The sequence below is a fragment of the Hemitrygon akajei genome, chromosome 15, assembly GCF_048418815.1.
Source record: "Hemitrygon akajei chromosome 15, sHemAka1.3, whole genome shotgun sequence".
In the NCBI taxonomy this organism is placed as follows: domain Eukaryota; kingdom Metazoa; phylum Chordata; class Chondrichthyes; order Myliobatiformes; family Dasyatidae; genus Hemitrygon; species Hemitrygon akajei.
In genome coordinates this window covers 83,466,592-83,478,929 of record NC_133138.1, presented here as the reverse complement: position 1 = coordinate 83,478,929, position 12,338 = coordinate 83,466,592, and positions in this window count along the sequence as shown.

The following is a 12,338-nucleotide window of genomic DNA, read 5'->3' as shown; positions in this document are numbered from 1 at the left end:
AAAGAGGATTTTTCTGTTGATCAGTGTCAAAAAAGCAAAATTAAATACACTGTGATCCAATAAAACATGAAAATTTCCGGGGGGGGGGGGGGGTGAATACTTTTTATAGGCACCAGTGACATAGGTAGGAAAAGGGTGTAGGTCCTGAAGAGAGAATTTAGAGAGCTGGGTAGAAAAGCAGGACCTGAAGAATTAGTGCAGGAGGCAGGGTTCCAGATTCTTGGATCATTGGGATCTCTTCATGGAAAGGTATGACCTGTTTTTTTTTAAAAAAAAGAGAACAGGTTACACTTGAATCCAAAGGGGACCAATATCCAAGCAGGAAGCAGTTGGGGAGGTTTTAAACTAAATTAGTTGCAGGATAAGAACCAGAGTGCTAGGGTTGAGGAAGGGGCCGTTGGTATACGACTTGATGCATTGTGCATTGAGATTGTCAGGAAGGACAGGCAGATGCTAGGGCAAAATTGCTTTCAATGGGATAAATTGCAGTGTAACATGGAAACAAAATCAAAAAGGGTGATGAATACAGGATTGAAGATGTTATATTTGAATGCATGTAGTATATGGAATAAGATCTTGAGGCGCAACTGGAGATTGGTAGGTATAATGACATCACTGAGTCATGACTGAAAAGATCATATTGGGAGCTTAACATCCATGGATACAGACTGTATCAAAAGGACAGGCAGGTAGGCAGAAGAGGTGGGATGCTCTTTTGGTAAAAAAAGATTATATGCTTAGAAAGAGATGACATAGATTACAAGATGTAGAATCATTGTGGGTGGAGTTAAGGAACTGTGAGGGTTAGAAGAAAAGACCCTGATAGGAGTTATTTATAGGCTTCCAAACAGTAGTCAGGATGTGGACTACAAACTTCAAAGGAAGCTAGAAAACAGATGTCAGAAATGCAATGTTACAATAATCAAGGAGGATTTCAGTATGCAAGTAGATTGAGAAAGATTGAAGCTGGATCACAAGAGATCGAATTTGTGGAAGGCCTAATTATAGCAGCTTGTGGTTGAGCCCAGTAGTGGAAAGGATATTCTGGATTGAGTGTTGAGTGATGAACCAGATTTGATTAGTGAGCTTAAATTAAAGGAACCCTTAGGAGACTATGAGGTAGTGACAACGTTTCGGGCCGAAACCCTATCACCCTCCTGATGAAGGGTTTCGGCCCGAAAGGTTGTCACTACCTCCTCCCATAGATGCTGTCTGGCCTGCTGAGTTCCGCCAGCATTTTGTGTTTTTATTTATTTCCAGCATCTGCAGATTCACTCGAAGGCCAGTGATTGTTGTTTACTTGGATTTTCACAATGCCTTAACAAGGCGTCGCACATGAGACAGCTAAGCAAGATACGAGCCCATGGTACTACAAGACAGATGCTAGTGTGACTAGAGCATTGGCTGGCAAAGAGCAACCTATATTGGTTGGCTGCCAGTGATTAGTGGGGTCGGTGGCGGGACTTTTTTTTACATTATACGTCAATGATTTAGATGACGGAATTAATCGCTTTGTTGCCAGTTTTGTGGATGATACAATGATAGGTGGAGGGGCAGGTAGTATTGAGAAAGTAAGCAGTCTACAAAAATTCTTACATTGGGAGAATAGGCAAAGAAGTAGCTGATGGGATATAGTGTAGGGAAGTGTATTCTTTAGTAGAAGGAATAAGGGCATAGATTATTTTCTAAGCTGCAGAAATATAAAAGCAAGGATATAATGCTGAGGCCTGAAAAGGCATTGGTCAGACTGTACTTCCGAGTATTATGAGCAGGTTTGGTCTCCTTATTTAAGAAAGGATATGCTGGGATTGGAGAAGGTCCAGAGGAAGTTCATGAGAATGATTCCAGGAATGAAAGGGTTAGCATTTGAGGAGCGTTTGATGGCTCTGGGCCTGTACTCACTGGTATTTAGAAGAATGAGGGGGGAATCTCATTGAAACCTGTTGAACGTTGAAACACCTAGATAGGGTGGACACGGAGAGTGGAGAAGTCTAGAACGAGCGGGCACAGCCTCAGAATAGTGCAACCCTTTAGAACAGAAAAGAGGAGGAATTCCTTTAGCAGAGGGTGGTGAATCTGAAATTCATTGCCACAGATAGCTGTGGAGGCCAAGTCCACAGCCATGTTGGAACAGCAGAGCAGATTTGAAGGGTTGTAATTGTGGCTAGTGGATATGTGGAATGAGCAGCCAGAGGGACCGAGCTGTAGAGTTGGGTACAACTACATTGGGCTTTAAATGACATTTTGATAGGTGCATGGATAGGTAACATTTAGACGGATATGGACCAAGGACAGTCAAATGGGATCAGTTCAAAATAACCATTGGTTGGCATGTGTGGGTTGGGGTTAAGGGACTGCTTCTGTGCTGTGTAACCTATGACTTAAAATATTATGTCTAGTTGTGTAAAATTCAACAGTGCCGCCAATAGATGGCAGCCTGTGCAAGCTGACTGGTTTCATTGATTCCTCAGGAAGGATATGAACAAACTATATTTGTAACAACACCAGATGTTAATCTAGACCAAATTTAATAGCACAATAGTGTTTTAAACATTTTGTGTTCCTGGGTATCATCTCTATTCGCCTGTATTCGCAGCTTTATTATCCAGGAGGTAAAGAAGGAATGGATCAGATTTAATAGCCATGTTCCCTGATTAAATGTTCATGTTTGAAAACAAAGAGCTTCTGCCTCAAAAGCTCACCATCACTCGTTCATTTTCTATATAACCTAATTGTCCCTATGACATTTTTAAAGAAAACCTGAGGGGCAACTTCTTCACACAGGCTGGTAGGTATAAGATCGAGTTGCGAGACAGAGCAATAGAGGTGGGTACAACTCCAACATTTAGACATTTTGACAGCTGCTTGGATAGGAAACTTTTCTAAGGATTTGAGCCAAGCACTGGCAAATGGGACTAGATCAAGTAGTCATTTTGGTATGCATTTTGGACTACAGTTCAGCATTCAACACCATAATTCCCTCCAGGCTAGACAAGAAGCTCAGAGACCTCAGCCTTCACCCTGCCTTGTGTAGCTGGATCCCGGACTCCCTGTCAGATCACTGATAGGTGGTAAGAGTTGGCTCCCTCACCTCTGCTCCCTGACCCTCAACATAGGTGCCTCTCAGGGCTGTGACCTAAGCCCCCTCCTTGACTCTTTGTACACCCATGATTGTGTCACCAGCCACAGCTCCAATCTGCTAATTGAATTTGCTGATGACACTACACTGATTGGCCTAATCTCAAATAATAATGAGGCAGCCTACAGAGAAGAAGTCATTACCCTGACACAGTGGTGTCAAGAAAACAACCTCTCCCTCAATGTCGCAAGAACAAAGGAGCTGGTTGTGGATAGCTGGAAATGGAGACAGGCTATCCTCTGTTGAGTTCAATGAATCTGGGGTTGAGAGGGTGAACAGCTTTAGGTTCCTCGGTATACACATCACTGAGGATCTCATATGGTCTGTACATACTAGCTGTGTGGTGAAAAAGGCACAATGGTACCTCTTTCACCTCAGACGATTGAGGAAATTTGAGGTTGTATTGAGAGTATCCTGAGCAGCTGCATTACTGCCTGGTTCAGAAATTGCATCATCTCAGATCATAAGACCCTGCAACGGATAGTGAGGGCAGTTGAAGGGATCATTGGGGTCTCTCTTCCCGCTATTACAGACATTTACACCATATGCTGCATCTGCAAAGCTAACAGCATTGTGAAGGACCCCACACACCCCTCGTACCCCTCTTCTCCCTCCTGCCATCTGGCAAAAGGTACTGAAGCATTCGGGCTCTCACGACTAGACTGTGCAACAGTTTCTACCCCCAAGCCATGAGACTTCTCAATACCCAGAGTCTAGTCTGACACCAACTTACTTACATACACACACACACCCCTCTGCAATTTTTGCTCATTTCTTTCTCAATTCCTGCTAAAACATTGTCTACATTTATTATTATATTGTAATTTTCCCTTTACTGTGCCTATTGTCTTATTAATTATTGTACTGTCTTGCACTGTTTTGTGCACTTTATGTAGCCCCATGTAGGTCTGAAGTCTAGTGTAGTTTTGTGTTGTTTCATGTAGCACCAGGGTCCTGGAGGAACATTGTTTCATTTTTACTGTGTACTGTATCAGCAGTTATGGTTGAAATGACAATAAAAGCAACTTGGCTTGAGATGAGTTGGGCTGAAGGGGTTATTTCTGTGCTGTATGACGTATGCCTCTTACAATGTTATGTACGGTTGTGTAAAATTCAACATTGCCACAACTAGATGGCAGTCAGTGCAAGCTGGCAAGGTCTCATTGATTTCTTGGGACAAGGGTGTGAACAACAGTTCTATTTCTAATGACACTGGATGTTGGTGGTGCAGAACAAATTTAACAGCACAATGTCATTTTATATTTTTTGGGTTTCCAGATTTCATCTTTATTCACCAGTATCCAAGCAGCTTTATTACCCAGCTGGTAAAGAAAAATGGATTAGATTTAATAACCATGACCCCATGGTTAAATGTTCCTGTGTGAAACCCGGGTAAAACAAAAAGCTCAATCATTTTGGATATAATGTTGTATGCAACATTGTGGACCCTTTGCGCTATAGGAATTAGGTGAAAGCAGAGAATGAGGAGGAATTCTTGTTGTACTAAGGTCATTACTTGAGAGAAGGATTGATTTTTGCTGAAGATCCTTTACAACGAGAGGAGATCTCACTGAAACTAACAAAATTCTCAAAGAGCTTGACTGGTTGAGCAGTCTAGGACCAGAGCACACAGTTTCATAATAAGGTCGTTTAATCTTGAAGTGAAGAGAAATTTCCTCTTTCAGAAGGTGAGAAATTTTGTAATCCTCAGTGCTGGAGGACCGTGTAGGCTGAGTCATTGTGTTCACCCTGAACAGAGGATGGATCTGCCTGCTGGCGGTGTACTGGCATCCACGCCGTTCTTCGAGGTGCATGGTCCTGGGTTTGAATCAAGTTGGCTCCTTGTATGTTTTCCATCTGTGCTGGGTTGAGCATGGAGCTAGCAACTCGGCCTCTTAAGAAACAAACAAGTGCTGAAGAAGTGACAAGGTCATCTCCCAGTGCCCCCCAAGGAGCAGAGAAGAACAGCAAAAGAATAGATCTAGAAAGAAAAATTCAAACAGCACAGAAACAGACTCTATGGCTACCTCCTTCATGCTGATCAAAATTCACATCTAAGTTTGTTCCAGTTGTCCATGTTTAGCCTATATTGCTCTGAGCCTTTCCTGGCCGTCTACCTGTCAAAGTACTGCTTGAATGTTGAATATGATGTGCCTCAATCACTCAACTATTTCCAGGCATTAAGAGATCCAAGGGATAAAGGTATAGTGCAGAGAAATGGTGTTGAGGTAGATGATCAGCCATGATCTTGGTGAATTGCAGAGCAGGCACAAGTGGATGAATTGATCTAGTCTTACTCCTATTATGTTCTTATGCCCTCTCTAATTTGCTGCAATAGGTGTATGAGGGCAAGAGAATAAATGGTCATGCTGGCCAACAGTTATTGTACATATTCCAACTCACCAGCCCCTCTTTCAACAGTGCACACAAAGCCAGTTAGACTTCAGAATACCATATAAAACTGCTCTTTTTCATTACCTGAGGCAGCCATCATTGTTTAGCAAGAGAGCTCAAAAAAATCCCGAGCAAGAAAGGGAAAAAAATAAACATAAATCTCTATCATGCAGAAAGCCATTGAGATCCTTGCTCTAAAAATGCTGGAGGATCTCAGCAAGTCAGACAGCATCTATGGAGGAGAATAGACAATGATTTTGGCTGAGAGCTTTCATCAGGACTGGAAAGGAAGGGGCAGAAACTTCTACGTGATAATGGTGGGGGTGGGAATTTGGAATGAAAACATCAGCAACTTAATCACGGGGTCCACAGGACTAAAGTGATAATGCAGGGTAGCTGCTTCTCAGATGAAGCAGCTGTGCTCGGCTGATTCATGAAAGGGCCAAGACAGTCACTGGACCAATGTTGTCAAGTAAATAAAGCAAAGCTGAATCATACTAACATGGACCACAATGTCTGCTTGGGTACCTTTGGTATTTGGAGCACAGCAAAGAATCTGCTGGAAAGACTCAGCAGATCAAGCAGAATTAGTTGGAATAAAGGAAAATGGCGACATTTCAGTTCAAAAACCCGCATCTGGTATTTCTAGATTTGCCTATTCACAATGAACAAATCCTCTGATGATTATGTCTCCCAAGCTTCTTTCTTTCTCACTTTTGTGCTCACTAGATTGCTGAGTGATTGGAACTCCTAAATCACTGACATCCAAATCACTCCACAAATCTTCCATAACCATTCAAGTGATTGATTTTTAAAGAAGGGTGTTGTAAATTACTATTACAGAGCACCATGCTTCAAGAATCTCATTTCATGTCTCCCCTGACTTCTCAACTTGTCAAGCATCAAAATCACTTAATATAAAATGAACACGACTCTTTGTAGAGAGCTTCTACTTTTGTTGCTCTCAATTATAAGGTACCAGATGGTGATTCCTTGCTTGTATATTATCTGCTGTGATAATGGTCACATCTTCATTCAAATTCATACTAAATCACCACATTTTTATTAAGTACCATACATCTTTGGGAGTCTTTAAAATTGATGATGCCCAGTTACAGATGAACTATTCACAGAGATAAGAGCAGCATTAGATCATTAGGATCATCGATCTACTCTGCCATGTGATCATGGCTGATTTATTTACCATCTCAACCCCATTCTCCCTTTAACCTTTCATGCTTTTACTGGTCGAGAACATTATCCACCTGTGCTTTAAGTATACCCAATGACTTGGCCTCCATAGTGTTCTGTCATAATGAATTCCACAGATCCACCATCTTCCTCAAATCTGTTCTAAAGAGATGTCATATTCCCTCTGGTCCCAGACTGTCCCAGTATTTGAAATATCTTCTCCCAGGTCCACTGTAGATTGGCCTTTCAAGCAGGGAAACAGGAGTTTAGTCCACTGAGTCAATGCTGAAAATCAAGCACTCATGTACACTAATCCTTCCTACCTGGTTTCTTCTTCCTTGGTTTGCCTTTTCTATCCCCACCCTCTTCTGGCTCCATCTGCCCATCAGGGTGTGGGAAGTTACTGGAGATGGAGTGGAGAGGTTGGTGGAGTTTCCTGTTCAACAGCCTCATATTCCAGCAGAATAGAGAAAGAATTCATAGGTGGCCCAGAATGTCAAGGATTCCTGACATTTGAATTTAAAAAGAATTTACAATGTGGAAGGGGCAAAGCATAAAAAGACATATTGGTAAGTTTTATTGGTAGAAAACACCAGTAAATAAAGAGGTCTATGTGAAGTATAGCTTTCAATAGGTACACTTAATGTCAGAGAAATGTATACAATATATAACCTGACATGCTTTTTCTTCGCAAACATCCATGAAAACAGAGGAATGTCCTAAAGAATGAATGCCAGTTAAATGTTAGAACCAAGTCCTCCCCAGCTCTCCCTCCCTCGTGTAAGGAGCAGCAAAGCAATGTCACACCCTCCCCACCAGCAAAAAAAGCATCAGCACACCCACCGAGCACTGAAGCATGCATCAAAGCATCAATAAAGACACAGACTTGCAGTACCCCAAAGATTACTCACTCACCTGGTAATTCAACATACTACAGGCTCTCTCTCCCTAATAAGGGAAAAAGAGGTGTCCCCGTTTCATAGCGAGAGGGGGGACATAACAAACAATTTGCTGATTTATGGTGTTAAAATCTGTTGCGTTGTTTCTTCTGAGCTCTGTGCCCAAAGAACTCGGGTCTCTGGGCATTCAGCCAGCTTGCTACTTTCCACCTTCTGTCTCCCACGACACACCAGTTTTCTGCGGCAGCACTGACCTTGAGTCTGCCCTTCTCCAGAGCCACGAAATCCCGGAACCCTGAAGGTGCGCTGGTCTTCTAGGCCGCGTCCTTGGCATACTGAATAATGGCCTGTTGTGAGACCCCGAGAGCGGGTCCCATTTCTGTAAAGAACCAAAGTCAGTGTGTAACTCCAGGTCAGGGTCCTGAAAAGAAACTTGATAGGGAAAAATAGAGATGTTAAGTATTAAAATAGAGCTGTTTCTGAAGATTCAAGCAAAGGAGTTGCTGTTAGGTGCCATCGTCCTCCTAAGCACCGCTATAAACACTATTAGTCCAGATGGCCTGTTACTTTTCTATAAAATTATCCATAATATTGATATCATTTCTCTGCTTGAATGAATGCTTCTGCCAAACCCTTCTTTCCACTTTATGTTCCTACAGATTAATTCCACAGTGATCCCCATCCTCCACCCCCACTATCAATTTGTGTTATTCTTCTACTAAATTTTACTGCTTTGAGCTAATTTGACACTGAAGTCATTAAAATGAATAATTCTAGCTGATGAGGCTGTTTTAATGATTATGGATTTTTTCCTTACAACATAGTTTTGGGAAGTTGGAAGCACTCTGCTGTAATGTTCAGGCACACAATGTGAGCTTCAAGAACAGAGACCCAAGAGATTCTGAAGATGCTGGAAGTCTTGAGCATCACACACAATATGATGAACTCAGCAGGTGAGGCAGCAATTGTGGAGGGAAATTAACAGTCCCGATGAAGGGCCTCATTCCGAAAATCATTTCTTTCCATACACGCTGCCTGATGTGCCGAGTTTCTCTAGCATTTTGTGTGTCAGGATCAAAAATGGTCTTGGAATAAAGCTTCTTTTACCTTTGACATCTAGGTCAGGTATATTACTTTCAAATATGCATTGTTGTAATGGCTTTATTAACAATACAGAATAGACTTAAAAGCAAAATAAATACCCACAGATGCTGGAAATCCAAAATAAAGCAGAAATACTCAGTAGGTTAGTCAACGCCTGTGGAGAGGAAAGCATATGTGTTTCCAGTTGATGACCTTTCATCAGAACTAGGAAAAGTGAAGGAACGTGTTTTAAGTTGCAGATAAATGGAGGGACGTGAAGGCAGAAGGACTATCGGCAATAGAGTGGGAAAATAGAAGATATTTCCAGGAGATAGAAAAGGCATGTCAGAAAGGCAATGTCATGATAATCATTGGGGATTTTAACATGAAAGTGGATTGGGAAAACCAGGTCAGTACTTGATCTCAAGAGAGAATTTGTAGAATGTCTATGGGATGGCTTTTTAGAACAGCTTGTTGCTGAACCCACTAAGGGATCAGCTATGGTTGTTCAATGATCCCAAGGTGATAAGCGAGCTTAAGGTTAAGGAACCCTTAAGGAACAGTGATCACAATATGATCAAGTTCACATTGAAATTTGAAAGGGAAAAAAATAAAATCCAATGTGTCGGTATTTCAGTGGAATACTGTAAAGGAGATTATAATAGCATGAGAGAGAGAGAGCAAGAGAGTGAAACTGTTTTGATCAGGGACCTCGATAGAACCCCAGCCGCCTTGAAAAGTTAAAACATAGACATTAAAGGGAGGATTTTAAGCTGTTTCCGCGCTCAAAGAGGCAACCATTTGATGCCATCATAACTCTGCCCAACATACAAACTGGAAAGGCTGGTTATCTGAAGCCATTGACTTCAATATCAAGTCCTGAGCAACACATCAAAAAATAATTTCAGTGTCCCATGTGTTCTTGATGAGAAACATTTTTCTCTGTAAAGGAAGCATACTTGCTTCACCCCACCCCCTCTGGTCTTCTCCTATCATTTCACATTTCCCCCTCCCCCTCCTACATTCAAATCTCTTACTATCTTTCCTTTCAGTTAGTCCTGACTAAGGGTCTCGGCTTGAAATGTCGACAGTGCTTCTCCCTATAGATGCTGCCTGGCCTGCTGCATTCCACCAGCATTTTGTGTGTGTTGCTTGAATTTCCAGCATCTGCAGATTTCCTCCTGCATACTTGCCTGATGTTGCATTTGGTGCCTGAAACATTAAAGCGTTTTCAACTTCCATTCTTTTTCACAAGAAACAAAAGGGCAATTGGTTCACTGGTTAGCATTCTTCGGAACATGACTATTTGCCCAACAAACTTGAATGAGTCAGTTTGGCCCTAGGAGTCCTTGTTCATCGGTCACTGAAGGTGAATGAGCAAGTGCAGCAGGCAGTGAAGGTGGCTAATGGAATGTTGGCCTTTATTACAAAGGGAATTGAGTACAAGAGCAAGGAAGTCCTCTTGCTTTTGTACAGGGCCCTGGTGAGACCACATCTGGAATATTGTGTACAGTTTTGGTCTCCAGGGTTAAGGAAGGACATCCTGGCTGTAGAGGAAGTGCAGTGTAGATTCACAAGGTTAATTCCTGGGATGTCAGGACTGTCTTACGCAGAGAGGTTAGAGAGACTGGGCTAGTACACGCTGGAATTAAGGAGATTGAGAGGGGATCTGATTGCAACATATAAGATTATTAAGGGATTGGACAAGATAGAGGCAGGAAATATGTTCCAGATGCTGGGAGAGTCCAGTGCCAGAGGGCATGGTTTGAGAATAAGGGGTAGGTCATTTAGGACAGAGTTAAGGAAAAACTTCTTCTCCCAGAGAGTTGTGGGGGTCTGGAATGCACTGCCTCGGAAGGCAGTGGAGGCCAGTTCTCTGGATGCTTTCAAGAAGGAGCTAGATAGGTATCTTATGGATAGGGAAATCAAGGGATATGGGGACAAGGCAGGAACCGGGTATTGATAGTAGATGATCAGCCATGATCTCAAAATGGCGGTGCAGGCTCGAAGGGCTGAATGGTCTACTTTGCACCTATTGCCTATTGTCTACTCTCACCTCTTACACGTAATGTGTGTGAGAGAAGACACAGAAGGTAATTTTCCACATGTGGGGAAAAAGCAAAGCTAAAGCCCATTGATAAAGAACATTCACCAAGAAATGAAAGGAAATTAGAACATAGAACAGCAAACATAGGAACTGATTCCTCACCGCATGATATCTGTGCCAAGCTTGAGGCCAAATTAAAATAGTCCCTTCCACCTGCTCATGACCCATATCCCACCATTCTCCACACATTCATGTACTTATCTAAGAGGCTCTTAATTTGATTTATCGTATCCGTCTCCTACGCTTCCTCTGTAGAATGTTCCAGGAATCTGTGCAAAAACATGCCTCACATATCTTTGTTAGAATTCTCCCCTTTCACCTTAGAGCTACAAGACCATAGGATATTGGAGCAGAATTAAGCCATTCAGCTCTCTGTCTTCTTTACCATTCAATCACATGTTTTTTTTCCTCCCGCAATCCCATCCTCCTGCTTCTCCCCCATAACCTTTGACACCCTTACAAATCAGGAGTTTATCAATTTCTGCTTTAAATATACCCAATAACCTTGCCCTTACAGCCACCTGTGGCAATAAATTCCACAGATTCACCACCCTCGGGCTAAATAAATTCCTCCTCATCTCTGTTCCAAGGGAATGTCCTCTATTGTGAAGCTGCGCACTTTGGTTCTATTGGAAGCATCCTCTCCATGTCTACTCTATCTAGACCTTTCACGTGAAGGCTAGGAAATGGGGTTGAGGAGGAGGGAAAAAAAAGGTTCAGCTATGATTGAATGGTGGAGCAGACTCAATGGGCCAAATGGCTTAATTCTGCTCCTATATCTTATGGTCTTTCAAAATTTGTTAGGTTTCAATGAGATCCTCTCCTCATTCTAAATTCCAGCAAATACAAGCCAGAGCTATCAAATGTTCCACGTACATTAACCCTTTCATTTCCTGGATCCTAATCATAAGCCTTCTCTGGACTTCCTCCAATGCCAACGTATCTTTTCTTAGATACAGAGCTCAAAACTCCTCACAACACTCCAAATGTGGTGTGACCAATGCCTTATAAAGCCTCCGCCTTTATATTCTAGTCTTCTCAAAATGAATGTTAACATTGCATTTGCCTTTTTTAGTATTGACTTAACCTACTTTAACCTTATGCAAATTCTGTACTTGGACTCCTAAGGCCTTCTAGTATTTAATATATCTTCCCATGATCTAAACTTCTCAATATTATGAACTTCTGTCAGTTCTCCTCACAGCATCCAATGACTCAGAAGGAAACAAAAACAATCCAAGCCTTTGCAAATTCACCGATATGTAATAGTCCCTAATACAGGTAACATCCAGCTGAACCTCTTATGTGTCCCTTCCTAAGCCTCCACATTCTGTCTGAACTGGAGATGACCAGAAATGCACACAATAATCCATCCGCAGATAAATCAAAGTTTTATACATTTGCCATGTTTTTTTTTGACTCTGATACCTTCATACCTTGACTGATGAAGATAAACATGCTGTACACCTTCTTTACCATAATACCAAATGACCATAAGATATAGGAGCAGAATTAGGCCATTTGG